This window comes from Suricata suricatta, chromosome 3 (assembly GCF_006229205.1).
Source record: "Suricata suricatta isolate VVHF042 chromosome 3, meerkat_22Aug2017_6uvM2_HiC, whole genome shotgun sequence".
Lineage (NCBI taxonomy): Eukaryota > Metazoa > Chordata > Mammalia > Carnivora > Herpestidae > Suricata > Suricata suricatta.
Genome location: NC_043702.1, coordinates 15176935 through 15198423, shown reverse-complemented (window position 1 = coordinate 15198423; position 21489 = coordinate 15176935). Strand labels below are relative to the sequence as shown.

At 40.0% G+C, this 21489-nt stretch overlaps 1 long non-coding RNA gene across 1 annotated transcript; it reads left to right on the top strand.

Moving 5' to 3' along the window:
- Positions 1–457: 457 nt before the first annotated feature.
- On the top strand, positions 458–20175 carry LOC115286358. Its single transcript, XR_003906021.1, has 3 exons — positions 458–607; positions 10389–10555; positions 20105–20175. It is a non-coding gene; the product is annotated as an uncharacterized LOC115286358 (long non-coding RNA).
- The last annotated feature ends 1314 nt before the right edge of the window (positions 20176–21489 follow it).

The window sequence follows — 21489 nt, the reverse complement described above, 5'->3', positions numbered from 1 at the left end:
CTGAGCCAAAGTCAGATGCTTAACCAATTGAGCCTCCCAGGTGCCCTCACCCTTTAATGAATACTTAAGTCGATGTTTACACCTCAGGGTCTCATGTTCAAAATTTATTTTAACAAACTGTGAGATGATGGCCTTAGGCCTTTTTTAATGAATTCCAAACATAAAGAAGCAGATTTGTAAAGGAATTTTTTGAGAAGAACACTAATGAGTTACTTAGTGTTCATTTTGACTGGCAATCACAGAAAATCCAAAATAAACCAGATAATATATTTATCTTTCTCTCACAAAAGTTGGCATCGGGTAGGTGGCCCGGGACTGTGTCATTCAGCAGTGCCAGGGATCCAATTTCCTTCTCTCTTGTTGCTCCTCAATCCATGGTTCTGTTCCCTAGATCACCTCTGTCTAAGATGGTTGCCATAGCTCCAGCCATAATATCCACATTCCAGCTGGCAGAATGGACAAAATCAGAGGAGAAAGAAATGTTGTCTTCCTGTAAGGGCATTTTCCAGAAGGTCGACGACCTGTTTCAATGTACACCTCATCAACTGGAATTCAGTCCCATGGCAGTCGTCAGCTGGAAGGGAAATAACCAAGGCCAAGCTCCAAGGTAGAGATTATATCACAAATATTTCTACAGAATGGGAGAATGGACATTGAGGGACACCTGGATACCTCTGCCACAACTGATAGGTCACCAAAAGCTGCTCAGATCAGAATCTGATGCTAGAAAATAGAATATGTACACAATAAGTGAGAAGTAGATGTGGATTATTGTGCAAATGCTTATTTGCCTGTTATTAATCCACTAACAATTTCACAGTCACAGAATGGGGAGGTGGGGCGGTGGGGAGTGAAGTAGGATTTCAAAATGTCAATGACCTAAATTTAATTTAAGCTCATATTGGAATGTCATGCACATGCTTCTTTTGGTGAAGTCAATCACTAAAGAAGGATACCAAAACGAGAAATGATCAGAAGAGAGTCCACTGTGATTTATGGGAAGATAAGCTGGGTATAGTGCTAACAGAATTATCTGGATTCTTACGAAGGGAAAAAAAACTTCAGAGCTGTAAGTCATATATTGGGGTCCTCCTGGGCCAGAAGATTAATATCCTGAGGGACTTGAAGACCAGTAGGCATTCAAGTCGGCTCACAAACCAGGCAGAGACACCAGAACCTTACCATCTTCAAACGAATAGATGGTACATAGTTAGCATCTGTCCCTTCTGTTATCCGATGTCTGGATAGCATACTGAAGTCAGCATCCATTGCAAGGGTTCTACCCCTCTTCAGGTTACAGAACACCAGCACCTCAGCACAGGGGAACCAGGATTACCACTCTGTGCTGAGCTGCAGAAAGGACACGCAGGGAATGCAAAAGGGCAGGCTTGTAATAGAGAAGCTTGAAGGGCCTTTGAAAGATCAGACGGAAACCATATTACTATTCATCGTGTTGGTCCTGGAATCCTTTTATGAAGAGGTACTGCGAGCACTGCAGCCGGACCATGAAAGCCAGGCTAGATCTTTCAAGTTCCCTCTGACCTGTGGAGTGAAGTTGGTCTTGCCCCAGACTCTCACGGAACGTCAATCTTACAAAGTGGTATGTTACCCACGCGTCACCATCTTGGCTGTCTCATGAAATTCTGTAAAAAGAAACAAGATAATAGGCATTGAGTAATTCTGTTAACTGGTTATCTGCTGTTTTAAGAGACATGTGAAAGTGGTAACTTTTTACAAAAACCAAAAAAAAGAGGACCATCATTGGTAAATGACTAGTGAACAAGTTTTATCCTTTCCCCTCTTTGCAGTTTTGCTTGGTCAGCCTATTACACACCAACCAGTGTGAGCTGCATCAGACTTTATGGGTTTTTCCTTCCTTTTAATTAACTTAAAGATCTTATTAGCCCAATTATTAGCAATATGTTACAAGGCACCAAGACTGCAGCTGTGAATGTGTCTTTATTAAAAAGGCACTGCCATGAGTTAAGAAACTTTCAGCATTATTATAAACCCTATCAAGGCGAGAGAGATAATTCAGTTTGCAAATTGGTCCCAATTCAAACTGGGCAAGGGAATGCAAATTAGGTTTGAATTAATGTGCTCCTCCCTCCCACTCTTCCCTCAAAACATCTAATTTTCTATCAGCAATTAGCATGAGTAGACTTTACACTGGCACTTGGAAAGGTGTACCGACTCATAAAATAAGAACCAAAGGTGTGATGTTATTTTAACTTAAGAATTGATGTGTGAAGAAGGAAGAGAAATGGGCTTTTACATCTTTCATCCTTCCTAAGGGACACATAAATAACCCTAAGTTTTACCTGACTTGAAGGGCTAGAATCTAGTAAACTGTTCTCTGCTTCGCAAACCAGGTGATTCTAAGAGGAACAAGAATGAATTTGTCACAGACTCGGCCCCACGGAACATTCTAAATATAGAATCAGCTTGTCTTTGTCCACAGCCTTTCTCTTCTAACAGTTTCACCAAGGACTCAAATAACAGGTTCCTTTATTAAAAATGGAATGAGTTATCTTCAGGTGCAGAATAGTTTGAAGTCCTTTTCCAGGCAAAAGTTAAAGAAAAATGCTTAACGAGTGACCTCTAGGGATCTCTACATTCTGCCCCAGGTTCACAGACTGTCTGATACACAAACTAAGACAACAAGACCACAGCCCCCTCCCACCTCTTGTATTGTATTTCAGTGCCTCGCAAACATTAGAAAGCTTTGAGCCCCTAGGAATCTTTTGGAAAATATAGATTCCCTGGCCTTAGCCTCCAAAGATGCTGACTCAGCACATCTTAGGTGAGACACAGGAATTCTCCTGGCACTGGAATGCTTGGTGATTCTGAGCAAAGGGTCTTTGGATCACCCTTTAAGAAATGCAATCCTGTTTTTTCTGTGACCTGGCCCTGGTCAATGAAAAGAATAGGCAAATAAGCAACTTCTCTTCTTTGATTCCACTGGAAGTGGGCAATTCAGCAATTATCAAAAAAATCCATAACAAATATAAAGAACGTGAAGTCAGATAGACCTTCTATGCCCAATAATTTACTTTTCGAATTTTACTCCATGTAGGTGAGTGCACCAGAATAGCCAAGAAGCACATTTTATACTTATAAAGCAACTGGACAAAATTGTTTGGAGTCATTGGAAGGTGCTAGCACCTTCTAGAAGGTAGTAGTACCTACTGGCAAGAAATAGCTACAAAAAAGAAGTAAAAATCTGTTAAACTTTTGTATTAGTCAAAAAAGAATGAGACACCTTAGTTTTAGATGTTCTTTGTGTATCTCGGGATTTTTTTTTTTTAACATTTATTCAATTCTGGGACACAGAGTGGGGGGAGGGGCAGAAAGAGCAGGAGACACAGAATTCAAAACAGGCTCCAGGCTCTAAGCTGTCAGCACACAGGACTCAAACTCATGAACCATGAGATCATGACCTGAGCTGAAGTCGGACGCTTAACCAACTGAGCCACCCAGGTGCCCCTAGTTCAGGATTTTCATAGTGCCTCCTGTAAGTGATCTCACACCTTTACCACAGAGTTTTTTGACCTTGGGACTGTTGACATTTGGGGCAGGATAATTCGGTGTGGTTGGGGGCCATTCTGTACCACTGTAGGATGTTTGTTTGGTTTTTTAAATTTTTTTAACATTTTTTATTTTTGAGAGACATAGACAATTTGAGCAGGGGAGGATCAGAGAAAGGAGACACAGAATCTGAAGCAGGCTCCAGGCTCTGAGCTAGCTGTCAGCGCAGAGCCCGATGCGGGGCTCGAACCCACGAACCGTGAGATCATGACCTGAGCTGAAATCAGACGCTTAACCGACGGAGCCACCCAGGCGCCCCCACTGTAGGCTGTTTAACAGCATCCCTGGCCTCCACTCAAAAGATGCAGAAAGTACCTCCTCCCAGTTATGACAACCAAAACTTCTCCATATTGCCAAATGTCCCCTGGCAGGTAAAATCAACCCCAGTTAAGAACTGCTACTGCACTCGGATTGCATAATATCATGTTATACTTATTAAGCATTTACGTGTATATTATTATAATGGGTGGGCCCAATGCTACCACTGCAAATACAGCCAATGTTTACTACATGCCAAGCACTGTGATTTTTAAAAAAGAAAAAAGCACCCTATATATCTGATCTTGCTTAAACATCCTTATTAACTCTTTTTCACAGTTAAAAACACTCAGGTTTAGAAAGGTTAAAAGACTTGCCCAAAGTGGGGCGTGGTAGAGCAGAGTCACACCCAGTAACGTCACTCTGGAGCCCACGTATTTAACCTCCACTCTTGATGAAGCGAAAATGATGATGTCTGTGACCCCTCATAGTTTCCATTCCAAAACAGGCAACACTAACACAGGCATTCACACAAAAATAAACACCACACACAGAGACTGCTGCTCAACAGATAAAAGGGCACAAAACTCTGCAAATGAATGACATTACCATGACCTCATTAATTCTGATTCGTCCATTTAGAACTTGCCATAATTCAAGAGGGAGCTGGGTTAACATTGACCTTTTCATTGTGTACAAAAGAAATATCTGAGAAGCAATAACATGCATACATACATAGGGTTCCCAAGGGAGTGCTTCAGGACTGGGGGAAGACACACAAACACCACTATGTGTTCCAGGTACCATCTATGCAAAGACTGACCCTGCTTAGATGCTAAATGCAAGTAACTCCCCTAATTATTGAGGTAGATCCTCCATTGGACCACATTTGGCCTGTCTACAGGGATGGTATTCACTCAAAATTAATAAAATTGTTTATCTTTAACAACAGTATTCAGATATACTCTGGTACTATTTGGCCCCTCCCTCTCCTGGGGCTAGGGACTGCTGATCACTTTCGGGGACTGGCACACAATGGCTGTCAACACAACTGGCACAGAAAGCCATCACAAATGGATCATGACTGGCCCTCAAGATGATGCTGTTTATCCTTCCTGCCTTGGTACATCCAAATAAACAAGGTTTTGTATTTGTTTTATGCATAGTCATATCCTAGACATCTTGAAAAGTTAGGTATTTATTGTGTCTTAGATCTTATGTTAAATGCTCGAGATACAGATGAGGTAAACACCGTTTCTCCCCTAAATGAGTTAAAAACTGGTAGGGGAGAGGAAGAGGGGGCTAGATGGGTCAAGGACGTGTGCAGGCAAAATGCACACAGAACGGATGGTTAAAGAGAAAGGTGGCTCTTGGAGGATGGCTGCAAAAGGATGAAAAGGAAGCACCTCACAGCAAGAAACATGGCTGTCTGTGGTGACAGGATGCTGGGAAATGTTCATTTTCTTTTTAATGCTTTTCTGTATGTATCAAAATTTATCAATGAAAATAGATTTCTGCTATAACTGGAAAAATGCATGGAAGAGTGACCAGCAAATGGGAAGAAAGTGTACTCTACCATTTCAGGGAACCTTGTTGCATGGGGAAAGAAATGAAATAAAGAAGTCGGTACTGGGTGATGTAGGGTCAAGAAAGGGACTTTTTCTTTTTTCTTTTTATTAATTAATTAATTTGGGAGATGGGGGAGGAGCAGAGAGCAAGTGGGAGAGAGAGAATCCCAAGCAGGCTCCACGCTGTCAGCACAGAGCCTGATGCAGGGCTCAATCTCATGAACCATGAGATCATGACTTAAGCTGAAATCAAGAGTCGAAGGCTTAACTGACTTAGCCACCCAGGTACCCTTCTTTTGTCTTCTTTTTAAGCTGAACATGAGTCGAGCATACTTACAAGCTGTAGGAAAAATGGCAGTTGAAAATACAAGAGGAAGAATCAACAAATCTATGGAAAAGAGGAAATAAGACCTCTGCTCTTGTCCTGGAAGATGTTGGAATCTAAGTGCTCAAAAGAGCAATTGGGAAAGAGTACCATCAGTTACGAGAAATGGCATCTCTAAAGAAAGAAGTGGGAGTGAGACTTATAAATAGTGAGTCACTTACAAATAGTGCCCCCTAGAGGTCACTGAAAACAGGAGGCCTACAGCATAAAGGCTCCCCACCAATAATAAAGTCACTAACGTCTGCAGAATCTAGTTCAAAAGAGGCCCCCATCTCTGCTTGAGATTCCCACATGCCATGGAGTAAGGGATGATGACCCGGCTGACAGCTTTGCCATGAAAGCTATCAGACAAATCCCACGAATATGGCAAAAGATAGCAATTCATGAAGCAAGACTTCCTTTCCCCCTGACGTGAGTGAGGGTGCATCCCTCTTCAGTGGGAGGGAAGGGAGTACCCACAAACATCATTTCTAATACTCACTCGTATCTGCAAGAAGGGGACTTAGCATTTAACTTGATTGGAAATTTACTCAACACCAGGCTTAGATCTCTAGTCCTGGTATTACAGAAGAGAAGGAAGAGCACAGGGCAAGATGGCATTGGGGTATGAGGGATCTGGGACCAGTGTGTCAAACCCCAGTTCACAGGCGACAGCTCTAATCTCCATAATTGGACAAATGGGGTAACTTTGATGAGAGCCACCACAACCTGGGTCAAAGAATTGAGTAAGCAGAGAGAGCGGCCAACAGAGGCTTCATAGGAAAGATATGCTGAGCTTGACAAGCAACCACCAAAACCCAGAGAAACTGCTAGAAGCTGAATTCCTCCCCCATGAATCTCTCAGGACCTGCACCAACACACCATGAGCCTATGGACTCAGAATCATGAGTCATATTCGTGGTGATCACCATCCCTTTCCCTTCTCTCCTCCCCAATACCAGAGAAGGAAAAGAAGGGGCAGAAGGAGCAAGAAGCATGACACCACTCTCCAGCTTCATTCCCAGGCTGGCTTCTATAACCACAAAGATGGCCTGCACTGGGAAAACAGGGGAAAGTGTTGTAGGTTGGCTAGAAGTAAGTTTTAATATCTGAGAACAGACTGTTTTAATAACTGAATAGGATTAGATGTATAGAATCACACTAAGAGGAACTTAGAAGTATCATCCATCCAGTGGGAAAGGTTAGATTCTACAAAGCCTAGCAGAGGCAATTATTAGGAGCAGAGAAAATATTTCACGCTTCAAGTTGTGGTTCACTCTTTTGACCAAATTATATACATATATGAATGTATATGTATGCACATTTGTGTTTATAAAGTCATTATTATAATGACCAACAAGGCTGCTATGAAAGAACATTTGTATAGTTTTAATACTGATTAATTCTGTCACTTTGTTTATGGTGTCCTTGGAAAGAGATAAGATGACAGGGGGAATCGAGTCAGAGAATTTAACCCTTGCAAACAAATAGAACCCTCTTTAGATGCAAGATAGACATTTCTCTAAACCTAACAAGAAAAGGAGACATTTTCCCTTCGTTTATTCATAGGATGACTAAACGGCACTAGGATGCCTGCCCAGAGGTCTGGCTTGCTCTCTGAAGCTGGAATCACTTGGCAGTTGGATTGCCAGGGCCTGATTGCTCGGCCTTCCACTGCCTGGCCTACTAGTAATTCACTGGGGCCTCTGAACACGGCCTCCTGTTCCAGACTGTTCCCCTGTTGGACTAGTCTTCCTGCTTTAGGGCTCTTTCCTTTGTCCTGTCCTTTACCCTTCTCCCAAGGTCATCCTCCTACCACAAAAGCCTACTGAAACCATTTTCATGTTAGAGATCCTCAGAGACTTTCCATTGCCCACACAGTTGTTTGCAGCATGGGACCAGCCTGACCTTCCAAATGCATCCCTGTCCTGTTTCCTGTCTCACCCAGCACTCCCCACTTGTCTCAGTGTCCATGTGGCAACCGCACTGAAATCCTGCTTTTCCCTAAACACAATATTTTTATGCATTTGTGTCTTAGTATATGGTCTCCCAACTCTAGACCCTGCCTGAATAAACCTACCCTCCTGAACCCTGTCAGAATGTCATCCCCATTGAAAGGGACCTTCCCTTTTCCCCTGACACTGAGCCAATCATGGCCTTCCCTGTAGTCTTCTACTGTTTTGGACATCCTGTGGTGTACTCAGCGGGTGATGTGATATGATGGTTGGCGTCCAGTCTCTGACTCTTAACACCTGCTTTCCCTTCAGTAATGAATATATACTTGTAAATTAAGAATATGGGCTATGGCAGAAAGGAACATTGTGCCAAGAAACCAAACTTAGAGAGACCTGAGATTTGGTGGGAGATAACCAGCAGCCTGGAAGTGCAGGAGTAGGGGCCACTTGTGGCACAGCTCTGTGGCCAAAGTGTGTGTTTCCTGGGAACAGGGGGGCTCCTGGCTGGAGTGGGGAAGGAGAGTGGGCAATGGTCTTGCAAAGACATGCAAGGCCCCACCCTACAGAGCCTGGTGGACCACCATCTCATCTTTATCTTGACAACAGTCAAGATCATTGAAGAGTTTTATGACTGGGAAAGGACATGATTCTATTTGCATTTTTTAAAATGTTTAGCTTCAGTGTGAAGAATAGACAGGACTGAGGCCAGGATGTGGGAGGTCTCTTAGGGGGATACGCTGAATGGGAAACAAATAATGGTAGCTTGGACAGGTGAGTGACATAGCACATGGGGAGAATTGGGTGGATTGAAATTTAAATTCTTCCTAGAACTCCTAAGAAACAAACAGATTGAGTACTCACATTAAATACTCAGGTAGCACTAAAAAAATTAAAAAGGCATCCCCTTAGAATTATAGTTGCTCTAGGGGCGCCTGGGTGGCTCCGTTGGTTAAGCGTCTGACTTCAGCTCAGGTCATGATCTCATGGTTCATGAGTTTGAGCCCCACATCAGGCTCTGTGCTGACTGCTGGAACCCTGGAGGCTTTTTTGGATTCTGTATCTCCCTTTTTCTTGGCCCCTCCCCTGCTCACACTCTGTCTTTCTCTCCCTCAAAATAAATAAACATTTCTTTAATTAAAAAATTATGGTTTCTCTATAGAGCTTATCATAAAATGGATTTAGTTAAATTTTACTATTGAGCAGAAAAGCAAAGGATGAAAATATACATGTAAAATATAGTAGAAATAGTAAAACTATCTCTTTCAAGCTAGCTGGTTAAAAGAGCATTTGTTACTTTAAAAAGCTCCAAGGAGGCTCTGAAATACAAAAATAAAAATTTAAGAGAAGATAATTATCTTATTTTATAACAGTTATTTTTCTTTAGAGAAGGAGAGATCAAGCAGGGAAGAGGGATAGAGGGAGAGAGAGAGAATCTTAAGCGGGCTCCATGTTCAGTTCGGAGCCAGACACAGGGCTCAATGCCACGACTCTGGGATCATGACCTGGGTGGAAATCAATAGCAGTTAGCTCAAGTGACTGATTCACCCAGGTGCCTCTTATAACAGCTTTTTGAGATGTACTCAACATGCCATACAATTCATTCGTTCCATTTACAAAAATTTCATGCATGTAATTTTTTTTTGTATTTTCACTGAGTTGTATATCTCATTACCAGTATCTAATTCTAGAACATTTTCATACTCCAAAAAGAAACCCATTACCCAAGAGTAGTCACTGTCCATTTCTTCCCAACCACCTCAGCCCTGGACAAATAGTAATCTTTACTACCTATTCTGGACATTTCATATAAACAGAACCATACAACATGTGACCATTTTTGACTAGCTTCTTTCTCTTAGCATACTGTTTTTAAAGTCTATCCGTGTTGCCACATGTATCTGTACTTCATTCCTTTATAATACCAGATAATATTCCATTGCAAGAATAAACTAAATTTTGTTTATCCATTCATCCATGGAAAGACATTTGTGTTTTTCCACTTTTTAACTATTATGAATAATGCTGCTATGAACATTCATGTACAAGTTGAGTGGACATATGTTTTCATTTCTCTTGGCTATATACTTGAGAGTGGAATTGCTGGGTCATATGTAATCCTGTATTTAATCATTGAGGAACTGCCCAACTGTTTCCCAAAGCAGCTGCCCCATTTTACATTTTCTTCAGCCGTGTATAGTATAGAATGTATAGAATGATCTTCCCACATCCTCATCATCTCCAGTTATTGTCTGTCCTTTTGATTCCAACCATCCTGGTGGGTATGAAGTGGTATCTCGTTGTGGTTCTGATTTGTGTTTTCCTAGTGGTTAATGATATTGAGTATCTTTTCAAGCACTAACAGGCATTTGTACATCTTCTTTGGAGAAATATTTATTTCTCCATTTGAATAAATATCTATTTCCTTTGCCTGTTTTAAAATTTGACTAGTTTTCTTTTTATTGTTGAGTTAAAGACTCATTTATATGTTCTAGATACAAATCCCTCACCAGTCATATGCTTTACCAGCATTTTCTCCCATTCTGTGGGTTGCCTTTTCACTTTCTTGATGGGGTTTTCTGAAGTACACATTTTTTTAAATTTTCATCATATCTGATTTATCTTTTTCTTTTGTTTCTCTGCTTTATTATCTTTTAGAAAAGAATGATTTTTATGAAACTATGGGATTATTCAACAAAGTCGTATTGAATATATGCTTATATCTTTCTCCTATCAACAAGAAGAGAACCTAAGTGCCATTTTTTCTCAAGATTTCGGAGTCATTTTCTCCAACACTTGAATTGCCTCTTCAAAGCTAAAAGACTGTAAGTAATGCCAGCCAGCTCTATCTTTAGCAAAGGCAATTAAGCAGCATGTTTCAAACTGATCGGCTCTATGTCATTTTATTAGCTAAAGCAATTAGAAGAACTTGTCATTTTTTAAAATCACATAATTATTGACTATCGCAACCCCTGTTACTGAGAAAGGTGATGACTTGTACACTGCTCAGAGGTAAAGTGGAAATAAAGAGTGAAAAAGAAAGCCTGAAAGATAAAGGTGAGAGGAGAAAAGAAACATAAATTACAATTAGAGTGAAACACTGTGGAACCTTAATGCATTTTTTAAGACCTTTTCAGTCAAATTAATGAAAATAAGAGTCTCAATATTTGCATTGGTAGAATTTTGATTTAAAAAGTTAATTATTTCTTTTAGTGAAATCTCCCTCTATTCAGTTTCACTTAAAAGCTTTTAGGGGGCAAGTAAAATGTTTTCAAGCTTTTACTTATAAAATAATTAATAATACCATGGGATGTGAGCATGAATCTAAAAGACCATGCAACAAATCTTCATTTAGATCATCTCAAAATCAACATGTTTCTCAAGGGCTGGGCTCCTAAATCGTGTGCCGTTGGGGCCCCGGTGATCAACATGTGTTTTCTCTGAGAAGGTGCTCAAAGACAAAAACTCTTTCCTGGAATTAAGCTTTTTGACAAAGTGTTCCAAATAACCCCAGAGGTCACATGGGCCTCCATGAGTTCATTAAGGATATTTCTTCTCAGTGTTACTTTTAATAGCCTAGGTTATTCTGTAGGTATGCTTTTTCCCCTCAAGTTTTCCCTCAATGCCTTTGAGAGAATACTTTTTAACATCAGTTTTATTTTAGTGAGAAATAAGGCAGATTCGCCAGCAAGATTAACCTATTTGGCTTGATTTGGATGGCATTAATGAAATTGTACTCTGGGATCAACCAAGCCCAATATCTGCCATCCTGCCTCTGCCTGCTTCCAAGCATGGACTTCCCTTCCAGTATCTTCCAGCAGGAGGCAGAGACCACATCATCCAGGGAGGCTGGCACAGAAGCCAAGTGAACCACACACCCATTCCAGACAACCCCCTCTCTTTCTTCCTGCCCTTCCATTCTCTGTGCCTGCTCACATTCAGATTGGCTAATCCCCCATCTTCACATACATTCCTGCCTGGGGATCAAGGCCATGAACTCCAAATGGTCTTGTGCTGCCCCACTTCCAGCTGTGCCCCATCAGCCTACTGTGGGGAGTGCACAGTTGTGCTCACCCAGAACCTGGAACCACCTCCTAGCTATGCCCCAGCACCCTGGAGTTTGCTGCTCAAATACTGCCCAAGTCCACTTTCAAGACCTGCACAAGGCTTCCTTCCGGGGTCCATCCTTCTGTTGGTAGACCTTCAGGCCTGAGGGCCATCCAAGGGGTAACTATTTGCAACACTCAATATACATCTCCACCCAGCAAGTCTCTGGGTGAGCCTGGACATGGTCTGTAGTCTTCAACTACTGATTCACACACTTAAGGTTAAGAAATACTCGCTCTAGGCAGAAACCAACCTACTGGCTTGTCTGTGTGCCAGACACTGACTCAATGCTTCCTGCAACTTCCCCCACTCAAATGAAGTCTCACAAATCAATGATAGAGGTATCATTATCTTTCTTTAGTAGAAGAGACCAGGGCTCAAAAAGAGCAAGGCCCATGTAGAATCTCAGTTTAGCTGCTGTGCCACTGGGTGAGCTTGAGCAAATTACTTCAATTCTCTGAGTATCAATTTTCTTCTCTATAAAGTGGAGATAATTGCACGTGTGATGAATACACCTTTAAAGGGTTGGGTGGAGATAATGGATTGTGATATTGTAATTTATAATAAAAGACACATATTTGGTCTTCCTCTCCATTCTAAAGAGTTTCTATAACCTTTGGAATTTCCTAAGTGGTAAAAAGTGACTTTGGAATGCCTCATACATTATCTAAGGATGGGGGCTGGTTGCCAGGGAACCAATCATGTGATTAGACCTTCAGAGAGGGGCGATGGGCTAGGGATTGAATCAATGTCAATAGTCAGTGAGTTATCAACCATGTCTACGTAATGAAGCCTCCACAAAAACTCAAAGGACTAGGTTCAGAGAGCTTCCATGTTCCTGAACACTTGGAGATTTGGGAAGAGTGGCATGCCTGGAGAAGGCATGGAACTCCAAACCCTCCTCATATGTTGCCCTATGTGTCTCTTCCATCTGGCTGTTTCTGAGTTATATCCTTTTATAACAAACCAGTAATCGAGTAAGAAAAATGTTTCTCAGTTCTGTCATTCAGTCTAGCAAATTAATTGAACGCAAGAAGAGAGTCTTTGGAACCTTCAATTTATAGCCAGAAGCACAGGTGATAACCTAGGCATGCAATTTCTGTTCAAGCAGGAAGGGAGCAGGGCAATATTGTGGGACTGAGCCCTTAACCTTTGGAATCTGACACTATGTACAGGTAGACAGTGTCAGAATTGAGTCGATTGTTGAATTGTGGGACATTTAGCTGGCATCAAAGCATGGCTTGGTGGTATAGGGAAACACAGGTATAGGTATAGCCTGCTTCTAGCCACTGGTTGTATTACTATGCCCTTGCTCTGCCTCTCTCCTCTGTTCAGCACTTACCATGGAGCCCCAATTGTTTATTGATCCTAAGGTGTTCTTTCACCAGTGACCACCAGCCACTTATTTAAAGATGTGCCAAAGCTTGTCAATTAGGGGGTGCTACAGGTGAAAGAGGAGTCATGAACTCTTAAGGAGCAAACCACTCATTTGGGGAGTGAACACCAATATTCACAGAAGAGTTCTATGCTGGGTGGTAGTTACTGAAACAGTTGAGAAACAGTCATCATTATGGGTGGAGACATCTTCTTTGTTTGAAGCATCTCTTGGTTTTTGCTGAGCAGCATGAACCTCAGTGGGACACTGTAATCCATAGTCTGATGAATGTCACAGAAATTGTCTTTCTCGTCTCTTGCTAAATTAACCTTTCACGAAGATAACACCCACTTAAGCATTAATGATCATCCTTAGAGGTTGCACAAGTAAAACCCAAGAACTACTGGAGCAGAATATTTATGCACACTTGAATCTCCAGGCTTCTTTACAACTTCTAGAGGGTTTGGATATTTCTCCTTTGTGCCAGATTTATTTAAAACATTGAGCTCACACTTTGGGCAGGTGGTGCAAAGGGCTACATGCAGTTAAGGAGAAAGTGGGGGGATTAGCTCCATCTCCACCTTCATACTCGTGCACATCCACTTACAGGCTTTCTGGCCAAGCTCACTCACAATCCTCACATGAGTCTTTCATGGCCTTCTATATCCCATCTGTGGCAGCTGCTCTCTGCATTGCATATAAGACCACTGTCACTATAAATGATATGTCATTATATGAGAGTACTGAGAGTCTGTAGGAAGAAAGAGTAACTGGGTACATTTAAGGTAATGGCATTGTTATTACTTTTTATTCTTAATGGATAAAGGAGACATGAATGATCTAAAATAGTGGTTCTCAATCTATGTTGCTTGCAAGCCACAATTAAATATCTATATAATGTATACCTTAACTCAATAACTAATCCTGAAACTAAGGCTTCATGTTTTATTACTTACCCTTCCTAAAGGCCATATATTCTGATAGCTTTTATTCAATCTTTTAAAAAAAGGCACTGGTTGCAATCGACTCAATTGATGTTATGACCCACTAATAAGTCAAAACTTCCAGTTTATAAAACACTGTTGAAAAGTCTAAAACATAGACTCATACATACAAAGACAGTAGGGTCAGGTCACATATATTTCCCTCTTACAACAAAAATATGCCCAGATGTACTCAAAAACCACTCATTTTTTAAAGTATATAATATTAAGCCAAGATAATTGGTCACTTCCTTGATTATCCTCATGATATTCAAGACAGAAAACTGCTCATTAGATGAGCTATTTGTATCCAATTCCCAATATGTCATTTTATTTTAGGAACACAAAAACCACAAAGCATGAGCCTTCTGAAAAGTATGCATATTAACATGGACTTCTGGTTGAGAAGTCTTCAACAAGAAGATCTTTCTCCTGAGATTTTGGATGGGTTCACTTCTTAACAGAAAATGCGAACATGAATATTCTCATTTTTCAAACACTGAACTTTTAGCTTTGTTATGAGAAAAAAATGAGGATAGGAGAAAGTAGAAAAGGAAGGAAAGGAGAAAAAAAGGAATAGAGGGGAGAGGGAAATACAGGCATAAGACATATTTTGTTGCTTATAAATTCCTTTCAGTGTATTGTTATAATTAGCATTAAGTAAATATCTAAAGTTTATAGTATAATGCCAGCCAAAACATAGCTCACTAAAGAGAATGTTGTTTTTCACTTATGAATAAAATTTATGACATATTTACATACTTACTATATATAAATTGTTTTTTTCTCTCAAGAAGATTTTAGAATAAATATATGCTTAGTAGTTTTATTTTATTTTTCTAATTAGTAAGCTTATTTTTAGAGCAGTTTTAGGTACACCGAAAAAGTGAGGGGAAAGTATTGAGTTCCCACATCACCCCTGTCCCCACAAGTGCACAATTTCCCCCACTATCAATGTCCCATACCACAGTGGCACATTTCTTAAAATCTATAGGGGCACCTGGGTGGCTCAGTCGGTTGAGCGTCCGACTTCGGCTCAGGTCATAATCTCGCAGTCTGTGGGTTCGAGCCCCGCGTCAGGCTCTGTGCTGACAGCTCAGAGCCTGGAGCCTGCTCAGATTCTGCGTCTCCCTCTCTCTTTGCTCACTCTCTGCTCTGTCTCTCAAAATAAAATAAAGACATTAAAAAAAAATCTATGAACCCACACTGACATACAATTATCACCCAAAGCCCACAGTATACATTATTAGTGTTCACTCTTGATGTTGTACATTCTATGGATTTGGACAAATGTATAATGACAGGTATCCACCATTATACTATCATCAATACTATCATCGACAGTACCATTATACTATGCATCGTTGCGTTGCCCTAAAAGTCTTCAGTGCTCTGCCTACACATTTTTCTTTCTAACCCCTGGTACCAGATATTTTTACTGTCTCGATAGTTCTTTTTTCCTATCTCTATAGCTTGGTCTTTTCCAGAGACTCATTTAGTTGGAACCATATAGTATGGAGCCTTTTCAGATTGAATTCTTTCACTTAAAAATATGCATTTAAGTTTCCTCCATATCTTTTCATGGCTTAATATCTCATTTATTTTGATCACTGAGCAATATTTGATTGTCTAAATGCATCACAGTTTATCCTTTTACCTACCGAAAGACACCAAAGTTGCTTCTAAACATTGACAATTAAGAATAAAGCTGCCATAAACATCCATGCACAGTTTTTCTGTGGCCGTCCATTTCCTACAACTTTGGGTAAATACCAAAGAGGACGATTGCTAGATTACATGGTAAGAGTATGGTTAGTTTTGTAAGAAACTGCCAAACTGTCTTCCAAAATGGCTTTACCATTTTGTATTCTCACCAGCAATGAATGAGCATTCCTGTTGCTCCAGGAATCGTCAGCCTTTGGTGTTGTCAGTGTTTCGGATTTTGGTCATTTTGATAGGACTGGAGTAGTATCTCATTTTAATTTGCCATTCCTTAATGACATACGATATTGAACATCTTTCCACAGGTTGGTTTGTCATCCATATATCTTTTTTGGTGAAGAATGTCTATTCAGGTCTTTTGTTACTTTTCTAATCAGGTTGTTTATTTTCTTTTTTTCTTTCTTTTTTTTTAATGTTTTATTTATTTTGATACAAAGAGAGACAGAGCATGAGAGGGGGAGGGGCAGAGAGAGAGAAGGAAACACAGAACCGGAAGCAGGCTCCAGGCTCTGAGCTAGCTGTCAGCACAGAGCCCGATGCGGGGCTCGAACCCACAAACGTGAGATCTGACCTGAGCCAAAGTCGGAGGCTTAACCGACTGAGCCACCCAGGCGCCCCTATTTTCTTTTTAAAAAAATTTTTTTTAATATTTATTTATAATTGAGGGACAGGAGGGACAGAGCATGATCATGGCAGGGGCAGAGAGGGGAGACACAGAATCTGAAGCAGGCTCCAGGTTTTGAGCTAGCTGTCAGCACAGAGCCCACAGAAGGGCTCGAACTCACAAACCATGAGATCATGACCTGAGCTGAAGTCAGACACTTAACTGACTGAGCCACCCAGGCGCCCCAAGTTGTTTATTTTCTTTTTGTTAAGTTCTAAGAGTTCTTTGTATTTTTGAATACTAGTCCTTTATCAGATGTGTCTTTTGTAAATATTATCCCCCAGCCTATGTTTTTCTTTCTCTTAATGCTTGTAGTTTTTAGTATTCCCAAACATGTTAAGTAGATTCTTATTAAAAAACAGAAATATTTATATAATTCTCAGACTGAATTGTCAGGTAAACCAATCTCTTGTGTTTCATTTGTATCAGCACTGAGCCCTTAATAAAATCACACTCCTTTCAGACATGAAAGATAGTACCCCAAATACATTTTTGTCTTCTCCAGTTCATTTTTTATAGATCTTTAATTTTCTCTAGCAAGTAAAATGTCATCACTCACAAATTGTTTGCATTTTTAGGGAGAGATGTATGAAACCAAAATGTGTTTTTAACAAAATAAAAGGTAGATACTATTGGCAAAAGAAATAGGCAAACAGATCAATGGAACAGAATAGGGAGCCCAGAAATAGACCCACACAAATACAGTCATCTGATCTTTGACGAAGTGGCAAAAGCAATATAATGGAGCAAAAATTGTCTTTTCAACAAATGGGTCTGGAACAACTAGATAGTCACATGGAGCAAAATGAATCTAGACATATGCCCTTCACAAAAATCATCTCAAAATGGATCTCAAATGTCAAATGTAAAACTATCTAGTTATAAGATATAGCATCCATAATCTTGGGTATGGCAATAACTTCTAGCTACAACCAAAGATTGATCTATGAAAGAAGTAAGTGATAAGTTAGACTTTGTAACTGATAAGCTGGACTTCATTAAATTTAAAAATTGCTCTCTCAAAAATAGACATTTAAAAAATAAAGAAAAATTTAAAAAAAAGAAAACAAAACAAAAAACTCAATTTGAAAATGGGCAATAGACTTTGAAGACACTTCCCCCCAAGAAGATATACAGATGACAAACAAATGTATAGAAAGATGCTCCACATCATATGTCGTCAGGGAAATGTAAATTAAAACAACAATGAGATACTACTCCACACCTATTAAAATGGCACTGACAACGCCAAATACTGCTGAGAATGTAGATCAACAGGAACTTTCATTTATTACTGATGGAAACGCAAAATGGTACAGCACTGTGGAACACAGCTTGGCAGTTTCTTATAAAGCTAAATACACCCTCACCATACAATCCAGCAATTGTGCTCCTTGATATCTACCAAAGGAGTTGGAAACATATGTTTAGACTAAGACCTGCATGCAGATGTTTATAACAGCTTTATTCATAGTTGTCAAAATGTGGAAGGAGCCAAGACGCCTATCAATGGGTGAACAGCTAAATTGTGGTATGTCCAGGCAGTGAAATATTATTGAACACTAAAAACAAATGAGCTATCAAGCCATAAAAAGACATGGAGGAGCACTATGTGCACGTTACTAAGTGAAAGAGGCCAATCTGAAAAGTCTACATACCGTGTGACTTAAACTACCGTGTGACAACATTCTGGAAAAGGCAAAATTTTTTGCTGGGGCCTAGGGGGGTTGAATAGGCTAAGCACAGAGGATGTTTAGAGCAGTGAAAACATACTGTATGATACTTTAATAGTGAGTACATGTCATTATACATTTGTCTGAACCCACAGAATTTACAACATTAGGAGTGAACTCTAACGTAAACTATGGACTTTGGGTGATTATGACGTGTCACTGTAGGCTCATCAATTGTAATAAATGTGTCACTGTGATGTGAAATTCTGATAATGGGAGAAGCTATGCATGTGTGAATGCAGGGGTTTGTAGGAACTCTCTGGATTTCTGCCTCAGTTTTGCTGTGAACCTAAAAGAGCTCTAAGAAATAAAGTATTAATTTAAAGAGAGAGAGATTGCAATGATGTGGATGGAGCTAGAGTGTATTATGCTAAGTGAAATAAGTCAATCAGAGAAAGACAAATACCATATGATTTCATTCATATGTGGAATTTAAAAACAAAACAGATGAACATATGGGAAGGGTGGGAAGAGAAGAGAGGGAAACAAACCACAAGAGAATCTTAATTACAGAGAACAAACTGAAGGTTGATCGAGGAAGACGGGTGGGGGGTGGGTTTGATGAGTGCTGGGCATTAAGGAGGGCACTCGTGATGAGCACTGGTGTTGTATGTAAGTGATGAATCACTATCACTGAATTCTACTCCTGAAACCAATATTGCACTATATGTTAACTAAATTATAAAACTAATTGGTCAATTACTTAAAAATAAAAAGAGAAAGAGAGAGAGAAGCATTAGAACGACTGTGTAAGACAAACCTGCTAGGATGACTTTATTGGAAAGTGGTTGAGGGCCACCTGGATTAAGCGATTCAGGCCATGATCTCACCCTTCATGGGTTCAAGCCCCACATTGGGCTCTGTGCTGACAAGCTAGGAGCCTGGAGCCTGCTTCAGATTCTGTGTCTCCTTCTCTCTCTGCCCTTCCTCCCCTTGCACTCTGTCTTTCTCTAAAAATAAATAAACATTAATTTTTTTAAAAGTGGTTGAGAATAACAAATATTTTATTTGAGTATAGGTATTTTTCTATACATGAAGAAGATGAGCCCCATTCTTCATATAACTTTACATAACTAATAGTATAAAAGTGCTTTTATTTAATTGTTGTATACAAGCATAAGGAAACACTTAAAAGATCTTTCTGTGTTTCCATATTTCTCTCGGATGTCAGAAATTCTGACTGTAGGCATGCATGAATGGCCAGGTTGATTTTCAACACAGCAGAGGAAACCATTCTGACTGATGAATTAGGTTTAATACTTAAAAAGCATTTTTATGCCTCGAAAATACTTCATTTACATTAAACACCGAAAAACATGAATGGATGGGCAACCTCATCCAATTCTATGCAAGAATTCTTTAGCTACTATGCTGCAAAGCTTAAAAAAAAGAAAAAGTATCCAGTAGCTCTCATTGTCTAGATAGATTCCTTTTCTAAGGAAAATTTATTTTTTTCTAAATAGTATTTGGGCCGCCTCTCCCTGGAACTCCTTTCTACCAAGACTAATATAGGACCATATAAAGTCTAGCTTGACCTTGCATTGTTGACTGGGTATGATTCACTCACCATCATTTAAGCTTTTAACGGTAGCATTCTAGAACTGTCTAGTGATAACTTAGCCATTATAAAAGGGGAGTTTGGGGTAGGATATAAAAACATTTGAGATTCTTATGTGATCACAATATATTCCAGGTTTGACTGAAAGAGGCACTCTTTAAATTACTCAAATTTATAGGCATTGATACACAGATCTGGGGTTTGGGTAATTGAAGCTGTCATTTTTATCTAGGGGCAGTTCTGAATGAATAACCCAGAAGTGAGACAACCAGAAGCTGTATAAATCAAGTGGGATTTCTAACAGAACTATCTCCATAATTACTTCAATTATTCATGAGGCTTTGAATGTGGATGCTTGACCTATGAGATCTTGGAGGTCAAAAGACTTAGTTTCTATCCAGGACACCAATAACTACCAAAAATTACTTATTTTTTCTGCTCTACATATCGGCTGGAATGTCTTTACCAAATTTATTTTCACTTCCTCTCCTCCAATTTAGAAAAAAGAGAACCAAGCAGTTATAAAAATATATGAGATTCAACCATGTCTGAGACCAAGCCTGGGGAATGCTGAGAAAGAGAATATGGGGCCTCTGAAAATAATCAGCTCGGGCCCCATGCAGAGGGACTTTGTCAGGACCCTGCTGAGCTGAGGAGAGGCGGTATCTCCAACACAGACAAGGGTTACATAACCCAGGGTTTTTGAGGTTTCTGCAAAAACAGCATCTAGATTTTAATCCAACACTGAGAGCTAATTAAAAACAGGATGTGCAGAGAGTGGGGCAAGGCCCAAGAGAAGGGAAGGAAATTAGTGTTGATTGAGAGCAGGCTATCTAATAATAATAATAATAATAATTAATAGTTAAATAATAATAATGAAACAAAAAAAAAAGAACATTCACAGAGTACTTAAAATGTACCAGGCACTGTTTTGTGAGTTTTCTCTGGACAGCATGTCACATACACAAAAGGCCGTGTCATCCTCGTGACAGACCTACGAGATAAGCACTGTCATTACCCTTCAGGGGGCAGCCTCTCTTCTTGTCTTGTGCCTCTCTGTTCTCCATCACCATCAAAATAAGACGTAACCGTAAGCACATGAAGGCATGATACATGTTCTTTAGGAACAATTTCAGAGGAAGATGGAAAAACACATCACGTATCACGTAAGACTTCATCCATTTCCACACTAGACGTTTCAGTTCTCATGATATGACCATCTTCATGCATAGAGCTTCCAGAAATTATCCTATCCTCTTATCCAGACCTGAGCATGAAGTCCACTCAGCAAGACAAAGCGAGGCTGCCACCCCATCCAATCCCCCTTAGGGAACAGGTCATGTGCCATTAATTTCCCTTCATTCGTGCCTCCACGTCATTTTATCTCTACTTGAAATGCGTATCAAATTATTCATCCAGCCAGCAGGTCTTTCCCTTGGGGAAAAAGCTGATGCCAAGGAAATGAAGTGTCCTCTACATTGTGACATCATGTTTCACACACTTTATATAAACTCTTACTAGTTTCTCATCACAACATTATTAGGTAGGTATCATCACATCCTGTTTTAAAGGTAAGAGACCTGAGCTTTAGAAGTTAAATAATTCAGGGTTACAAGT